Here is a 9,801-nt window from a genome sequence, read left to right on the forward strand (position 1 = left end):
GTAAGTGGAGCTGAGGAAACATACCAAGGGTGTTGATATATCATTTTAGTGATCTCCACTTGCATAGTGCTTAGTGATTCATCAGGTGATTAGCGTAGGTGCTTTGCGAAGTGCTTAGGTTGGTTAGACCACTGCTTATGCGCTTGCTCTAGGTTTAGGCCTAGTGTTTAGTGAGGTTTGCATACCTCTTACCACTTGGTGCTTGCGAGCACCATTGTTGTACATCGGAGGGGCTTAAAGTCTTGCGAGATCACACCAACCGTGTTTATGGTGTGGCCGCCACCGTGTACCGGAGGGAACAAGGCCCATGGAGTTTTGGCTGGAAGCTTGATAGTGAAGACGGCGGGGAGCATCCGGGAGAGGCTTGCTGGAAGGCACGTCGGAGACCCACTTGCATGTGGGGAAGGCCCAAGGCTATCCACAGAGTTACCCAACCGAGAGCTTGGCCCTTGCGAGGGATTCCTTGCAAGGGGCTCCAACGAGGACTAGGGGGAAGCTTGCGCGCTTCTCGATACCTCGGTAAAAATACCGGTGTCGTCGATGGGAGTTTGCATATCTCTACCTTGCTCTTTAGCTTCTGCATTTACATTGTTTACATTACTTGTTTTGTGGTAGATATAGCAACTCACTAGCAAAACCATAGTTGCATATTTAGATAGTTCATCTATTGCATATGTTTTGCTAGACTTAGAAAAAGAGGCCATAGTTTTGGAGTTAGATTTTTAAGTTGCCTAATTCACCCCCCTCTTAGGCGTCATAGTCCCTTCAATGCCATTCACTTGAATGGTAATGTATGGATCAATTGCCTCTACGCCAAGGTAAGAAGGTAAGTTGATGAGTGGCATGACCGCAAGACGTGAGCGTGTGGTCGGGAAGTGCTAGTTTTGATACGACTGTATATGCATGCTTGCATGTGTGTATGGTGCGTATTTAATTGTGGGTATAAATTGTTATCGGGTAGCTTTGATACAGAAGTATATGTATGGGTATACATATTTGGAATTATTTACTTGCAACTTAGATCCTACATTTACATTTCTGTACTTATATCTGTTGGGTTGGGCTGAAATGCATTTTCTGTAGGTACACTAAAAACGAAACATGTAGCTCGTCTAGTTACAAATATATTGAGAGAACATATGTATGCCACCGCGTATGTCGTTAGGGATTATTTTTCTAAGTTTGTGAGGACGTACGGAACGAGCATACATCATGGTGCACTATTCATTCATGTTCCTGCATTGTTTCCCCTTAAATGATCTTATCGTTAAGTAAACCATTTCTATAGCGCGTGCCTCACTTTAGTGTAACCTTTTGTTACAGATGGCAGCCTTAGGAGCCCCAGTTGCTAGTGACACCTTTTTGGCACTGTTTGGGACTCCCACCTTACTGTGGTGAGTGCTGAACTCTGTCGGATATGCGGAACCACCTCAATACTTTTGGAGAGAAGTTGTAACCAAAGGACAGAGGTGGTATGATGTGCGAGTCACTATCGCAGCCCGTGAGGACAATCCTCAGTGGCAGGGGTGGTGTGTTGAGTCAGATGGACAGATCCCGTGGGAAGGTGCCTAAGTGGCAGCATTTGAGGATTTAAGTGAGATTTGTAACGAATTTGGGGATGAACTTGTGAATGGGCCAGTTGGATCTTTTCCCCGTGTCGATCAATCATAGCCCACTTGGACCCAGCCAGGTGGTAATGCTTTAGTCAGAGACAGGGATGAAAGAGCTGGAAGTAGCAGTGCTGCTATGAGTGCTATGTATGTAGTCATGAGGATGTTTTATTCATGCCAAGATAGCTACGTCAACTACATGCTAGAGCTCCAAAGAGCATAGGCCGCACAGCGTAGGATGAGAGCACATGTGCGCAGGCACCAAAGGGCACTCAGGGCAGCTCAGCATGAGATTGATAACTTCATGGTAGGCTTAGAAGCTCGTCGGAGATAGTTTAACCTTGCAGTGAGAGAAAGAGATGTGGCGCGGGATGAATTACATGGCGTCCTATGCTGAGAGGGATGAGGTTATTCATCTTGCTAAAAATAGGGACAATGCTAGGATCAGGACAATATTCCAGGCTGCTAGGCAGGCCACAGAGTTTGAGCAAAGGGAGCAGGAGCTCATTTGCCAGATCGAGGAGCTTCAGATTGATGTTCATCACCTCAATGGCATAATCAACCCAATTATTCCTCTTGCCCCTAGTGATGGTAGCAGAGCCTAATGTGTTGAGTGCCAAGGATGATGGCATAGAGATGGATGCTGAGGAAGAAGAGCCTGAAGAGGAAGAGGTGGAGCCTTGGGAGGATGACCACAGTGATGGTGTGTCCAACGTCGACAGCGACCACTCCTAGGAGTAGCTTAGTTGTAGTAGTTGCGAGCTTGATGTCTTAGCTCTTTATTCTCGATCATTATGTAATGAACTCATAACGTAGGTCTCAATCACATGATGTACCCTTGTGATGTATTGGAACTATGCATGTACTACTTGTGGCAGTTGCACTGTTTAATGGATTTCTAGTTGTGTTTGAAATGAAAATTTGGCATGTTTGAAATGCATTGCGAGCGCAATAAGCGATCATTTGGTGATGTTATGCTGTGGAATTGAATTATTGTGCCTCTATGTTATTGTATGAATTTACTATTCTCTCTAGTAATTATAGTATGGCATGATTATACAATTCTTCTGCAATCTCTTGACATCATTCAATAATCACTTATTGTTGCAATTTTGTAGATGACGCGCACTCGTAGGGGAACTTTTGGTGATGATGCGAGTGGTAGCGATGGTCGTGGCAATGGTTATGAGGATCTTCCCCCACCACCGCATCCTACCCCAGCTGAGATGATGGCTCAGCTCATGGAGACTCAACGTTCCATGGGTGAAGTGTTGTGCGGTCTCATGCAGAATGCTGGACAAGGGCGTGGAAGGGATTAGCATCATGGACCTGAACCTAACCAGTTCAGTACTTTCAAGGACTTTCTTGACACCAAGCCTCCTGTCTTCAAGGAAGCAGAAGAACCACTATAGTTAGATGAGTGGCTGAATACTATTGAATAGAAGTTTCATCTTTTGAGGCTCACCGAGCACTTAAAGACCGAGTATGCATCGCACCAGTTGCATGGACTGGCGGGCATATGGTGGAGTCACCATTGATCCACCTTGCCTGAAGATGCACAAATCACATGGAATCAATTAAAGGCTACATTTAGGGGACATCATATTCCCCTGGGTCTGATGAGTATCAAGCATATGGAATTTATGAGGCTGACACAGGGAACTAAGAGTTTGACTGAGTATCTGCATGCCTTTAACAATCTGTCAAGGTATGCCATAGAGTTTGTGGATACAGATGCCAAAAAGATTGCTAGTTTCAAGCGAGGCCTTAGCCTAAAGCTGATGAAGACGCTAGCTAACAACAAGAGTGCTACATTCAATGAGTTTGTTAGTGATGCACTAACCCAAGAGAATCAGAACAACATCTATACAGCATCCAAGAATCGCAAGTGAGCTTTTGAAGCAGGAGTATCTCAGTCAAAAGCTACTACCAATGTGAGACCCTAGTTCCGCCCTCCCACTCCAAAGTATAGACCATCATAGAAGAAGGCACAGCCCAGTTAGAACCAACAGGTGTATCACAAGGCTTATTCTGTTGCTCTACCTAAGAGTAGCACTGGACAAAAGTAGCTCCAACGTTCCACCTACCGGTATGCCATGCTAGAACTGTAACAAGACAGGCCATTGGGCAAGGAATTGCCCTTACCCCAAAAAGAACAACAACCAGAAGTAAGGCAACTCCAATGGACGTCAGGGACATGTGCACTATACCACCATGGAAGAGATTCCCTCTGGTGAAGTAGTCACTGCTGGTATGTTTCTCGTGAATCATCATCCTACAGTTGTTTTATTTGATTCTAGAGCTTCGCATTCATTCATGAGTCCAACTTTTGCATCCAAGTATGATAAGAAAATAGTTGTAGTTGACAAGGGTGGTTATTGTATAAGTGTTGCTGGGAGTAACATTTCTACCAACCAGATAGTTAGAGATGTACGCATCCAAATAAGTGAAAGGGAGTATACTGCCAACTTAGTGATATTACCAGGATTGGGTATTGATGTGATCTTGGGGATGAATTGGATGAAGAACCATGGTGTTCTTATTGATACCTCGACTAGAACTGTTATGTTGAGAGATCCCAAGAATAATGAGGCTTTTCTAACAACCCTTCCTAGGGAGTTTAATCTCCATAATGTGGCCAATACTATCCAGTCTGTGGCCCTTCCTGATATTATGGTAGTATGTGAATTTTTGGATGTCTTTCCTAAGGAATTGCTAGGGTTACCACCGGACAGAGAGATAGAGTTCAAGATAGAATTGTTGCCTGGTACCGCACCTATTTCCCAAAGACCTTATAGAATGCCTCCCAATGAGTTAGCAGAATTGAAGATTCAATTGCATGAACTTTTAGAAAAGGGTCTCATTCGCCTCAGTTCGTCACCTTGGGGTTGTAACACCCAAAAATTTGCCACTTTTGAAAATAGAGTTAAAATGAGTTATTTGTGAATTTTTATGCACATGAAAACATAGGAAAATAAAAATTTTCATTAATTTAAAACTTATCATAAGGTAGAAATGTGTTTGTTACATTCATGCTGGTCGCACCTTGTGTTTCTATGTGCAAAATGTGTGTATTTTTTATACGTTTAGTAGAAGAATATGTATCTCTAGGAATTTTCCAGCTTCTTTCTAGAATTTAATTCCTACCTCCTTCACATTAATCTTTATGCTTCAAGTTCCTAACAATATTTTTATGAGCTCCAAATACTTTATTAGGGTTCATCATGTTCCAAAGTGTCTCTAAAAATTTTCTCCAAATTTTCAGAGGTCTCGGAGTATTTTTCGTGGCTTAAATATCAATTTTGGACTTTTCAAGAATAATTTTATCCATGAAATTAATTAATTCCAAAAAATAATAAATCTCTCATTTTTCCCAATGCTCAAAGCCCATGTGCAATAATCCTAATAAATCCTAAAGATTCATGCATTTATTTACTAATGGGCTTTAATGATTATTTAGGCCCATTAGTAAATATGGAGGGTGCAACATCAGTTAGTACTATATTGCTAGTTGATGTAGATGTGGGGAGTTTTTCTTCCTATAAATCTATACCAACCCTTTGGGCAAAGCACACTAAAACTACTGTAAGGGGAGCCCCTAGTTTGGGAAATCCCTCATGTAGTAAATTAGATTTTTCTCCTTCTCTCGTCGTCGTCGCCGCCGCCGCCACGCTACTCAGCCCGACCATCCCCTTCCATGTTTGTCGATTCATCGCCATGGTTGTTCGCCCATAGCCAAATGATGAAGGTGAGCACATTGTTAAATTCCTCGTTCCCTTCTCGTCCCGTTTTGTATCTCATCCTCATCAACAATCCTGTCGTCCTCATGATCTTGGCAATTTTAGCGCCGTCGCCACAAGCTCATCTTGTGTGGTCTTGGATCCCTTCCACCACTTCCTGTCTAGCCAAGACAACAGCCCCGCAAGCTGCGCTGAGCCGAGCGTCGTTGAAGCCGATCCTGGAGGCCTAGAACATTGTCGGACATGGAAATTTAGTGGACCAAAGCATCTAGAGTCGCTCTGCTCTTCTCTATCACCGGTGAGACCCTCTGCATGTTCCTCTTTCCTGATGTCTTTTACGTCTTTGGAGCATCGTAGTATCCGTAGCTTTCTGCTTGCCAACCGTCCCGTTAGTGGCGGAGCATGCTACAAAATGAAGGGGAAGATTATTCAGTTGTGCTACAGTATTTTTGACACTTAGCTGCCAAAACATCTGACCAGTACCGGACTTATACTAACGACACAACCTTGTAGCACCGGCTAGTGGGTGCTTAGCGAGTACTAACACATATTACTGCTTTGCTGCATGCGAGCTTGCTTCTCGTTACTCGTAACTTGTAAGCTTGCAGTGGTTCTTCCTTCGTGAATCTACCAGCTACTTCAAAATGTGTCGTGGACAAGCAGGGGCCGGCACCCAGTTTGGCCTCTACCGAGCTCCGCCAGTGCGTCCCGTGTCTAGCACACAACTTCTCATGCTAGAGCCGATAAGCATGCCGAGGAAAGTACGTCGCCGATCGTTGCTTGCTGCTGTTTCCGTCATGCAGTGCCTAGTTTTGCTCTTGCTAGCTTGATGATGTCATCATCACATCACCCACACATTATGGCCATTTTCTTATAGAAAAACAAATCCAACAATACTATAAAAATACACCACTTACAATCAACAATGGATCCCCACCGTTTCTTCATTTTAACTCCGTTTTAGTCCATTCAAGTTGCGTTGGATTCATAACAACATAAACTACGCATTAGTAACAATGTTTAACATGTCACTATTTTTGGAATTTCATGGTTTAAACTCTAATTTGAATAATAATTAAGCAACGGTGTTTTATAAATAAAATATGATTTGTTTTACTTTAGTATTATAATTCAAACTTAAATTTGACTTAATTTATATTACCTATAAAATATCTTACATATGTTTTTATATAATTAAAACACATGAAGCTAATAGTTTTATGAGTAGATCTCTTGGTAGTTGTATCTTTTCAATCGTAGCTTCGATTAAGTGTGCTTTCGCGTTTGTGTGTTCATAGCGAGACGTAGATTCATTTTACAAACTTTTCATCTTGATTTTATGTTTGGTGTATTGTTCTAATTTAGATCTATTATTTGCTTCGTGTATGATTGTATGGATGCTTGTGTGGTGCTTTTTTATTACGTCCAGTCGGTGAGATATACATGGTGATCAAGAAGAAGAATGTTGAAGATTAAAGCTTACCGAAGGATCGGTGTTTAAGGCAAGTATAGCATGGGATCTTCCTTGTTGTCCTATACACCTTTAATTATTTAATTCATACTTGCATGTGTCTACCTTGACTACCACTAAGGATTTCCTAGTACTTTGTTACATTGTACCTTGTTACCTATGGGGTATTGCATTGGATAGTTTGATGCTAGTGCTCAACTACAACCATGATCTTGTAACTTGATTAATGGTATATGCAATAAACACTAAAAGATGCTTTTTAGCAACATGGAATAAGGGGGCTAGAGCATTGAGCTATTTTATGGTGCTCTAGATTCGTCTCCCTAAGGACTTATCTGTAAGTGATTATCCGAGACTTACAGTATAACTATGAGGGCTACATGGCTCTGGCTTTAGCTCAGTATGAGGACCTTTTCTAGCTTGTTAGAGGTTACCTTTATGGTGCAAGAGGGGTGTGTTCTGAGTTGGATATAGTGCGGCCTCTGTCCGTTAGTGTATAGGCTGCACGTTATTGTGCCTACCTGGAAGGGGAGCTCTACATTCGTAGGCCACAGAAACCTAGCGGCCCTAACTTGTTAGAAAAACCTTTGAAAGGCTTTATAGTGAACCCTGTCGACCTTCCTTGGTAGTGGGTCAAGAGGTTGGCCGCCTCAGGCGAAAGGGTAAATCATGACTCACAGTAAAAGTGTACAACCTCTGCAGAGTGTAAAACTAGTATATCAGCCGTGCTCACGGTCACTAGCGGCCTTGGAATCCCTTACAGAATAGATGATGAACACTGATGACACTGATGATAAAGATGCTCACTAATGATTACGGTTTATGCTATTCATTATTCATGTTTACCTGATCATGTGTTTATGGGCTTGTGGATAAACTTGTTGCTACTCAATTGCTAAAAGATGACTCATTAAAAGCTAATCGCAGTTAAACCAGTGTTAGCCTTTTGAGCCTCATGAACCCCATGCTATATTTGTTGAGTACTGACATGTACTTACGCTTGCTTTACTTTTCACATATTTGGATAAAAATCCTGGATGGGTACCAGATTGGTAGAGTTTCGAGGAATTAGGCTTGTGATCAACCAGTCAGTTGTCCCTGTGGATTTGGAGTCTTCGCTTGAAGATTGGAGTTGTCTTTCCGCTGTCTATACTCTGAGGTTATATTCTTTATACTAATACGCTATGTATTTAAGCATTGTCCTTTAATATTACCCTTATTTGTAGCTATATGTGAGATTTGACTTTCTAGGCTCACATATGGTGTGTATCTGGTTTTGTTCTTAAAACCGGGTGCTACAAAGTGGTATCAGAGCAATACTGACTGTAGGACGCAAGTCTAGTAGAAACTTGTCGTTTTAAGGTTTATAAGTTGCTACAAAAATCCTTGTTCTATAAATCTTGATATTTTCTTCTCTACTTTATATCTATCCTTGATATTTATCTCCTCCTTGATGTTTTTTAAGCCTTTGTTCTTATCTTCATCTCTTGATTTGACTATGCTTTTAGAACTATTCCTCATCACCTTCTTGCGTAATCTAAAGATGAGTCTTAGGATTGTTACCCTTAGGACAATGAGGACGATAGTATCGCATGTTGAGTCAATGATTGAATTGTGCACCTTTATTGCTTAGTTGAATTGTCATTATGCTTATGATTGTTTTGTATCTTTGTAATGACTTGCTATGATCTTGTAACTTGTCAGTTTTAAGGTTTATAAGTTGCTACAAAAATCCTTGTTCTATAAATCTTGATATTTTCTTCTCTACTTTATATCTATCCTTGATATTTATCTTCTCCTTGATGTTTTTAAGCCTTTGTTCTTATCTTCATCCCTTGATTTGATATGCTTTTAGAACTATTCCTCATCACCTTCTTGCAGTAATCTAAAGATGAGTCTTAGGATTGTTACCCTTAGGACAATGAGGACGATAGTATCGCATGTTGAGTCAATAATTGAATTGTGCACCTTTATTGCTTTGCTGAATTGTCATTATGCTTATGATTGTTTTGTATCTTTGTAATGGCTGCTATGATCTTATTGGGTGTTTCCATAATTTCATTTACTTTATAGGCCTAAGGTATAAGGATTAATGAAATAAATAGTTGGGTTATGGTTTTCTTCTGTTCTCCCTATCCTGTCGTTTCGGAGCAGTCCACACTCTTCAACTTATATCTCTGATTTTCGATGATCAAAAATCATGAAAAAATTCTGGACAATAGTAGACTTGAACATGTTTCTCTGAGCACAAGAATCAGCCTGATAGATATTTTGGTTATAGAGATACTGAAAATCACAAGGTGATGCATATGTGCTGTTTGGAATCTGGAGTAGTTTCTGTTGTGCACTATTTTCGATCAAGTTAACTATAGAATTTGGAAAAGTGTTCTATAAGGAAGTTGTGGGAAATTTTATAAGCTTTCCAATGGTATAAGCTACAACATCATTGGATTAACATAATGGGATGAGTAATTTCCACAACACTTAGCTGAGGAATTTCGGGTTTCTTGTTCTTTCCCATACACAAGAGTCTCATTGGGATGTCAGGACCTCGTGATACTAGTTAGATCATCTGGAAGAAGGAGCAAGCTACCCTTCTTGTGTCCCCTAGTTTATCTTTTCTTAAGGGGGTAGCCAAGTTGAAGAATTTGCAAGTTGAAGTGTCCTACGTTCTTGTTTGCGCAGCGGAAGCGTGGTGGTACCCAAAGATGTGAGAGAAACTCAGAGTTTCAATCAGGTTTGGTTCAATGAAGGTTTATCCAAGATCAACAAGATTTTGGTAGAGCTACCAGAGAAGTTTTCAAGTTAGTTTGGATCAAGAAACCTCAGCTAAGTGTTGATGGAGTCTAAGAAAAGGGTGAAGTAAAACCTAAGTATTAGCTTTGCTAGATCCTGACAAGAGCTTCATATCCACAATGATGCACCTTGTTAGGGTGTGGAATGTTCCCTTATACGAGAGGAAAAGTAGAGGCTTGTTCAT

This window comes from Miscanthus floridulus, chromosome 15 (genome assembly GCF_019320115.1).
Source record: "Miscanthus floridulus cultivar M001 chromosome 15, ASM1932011v1, whole genome shotgun sequence".
Classification (NCBI taxonomy): domain Eukaryota; kingdom Viridiplantae; phylum Streptophyta; class Magnoliopsida; order Poales; family Poaceae; genus Miscanthus; species Miscanthus floridulus.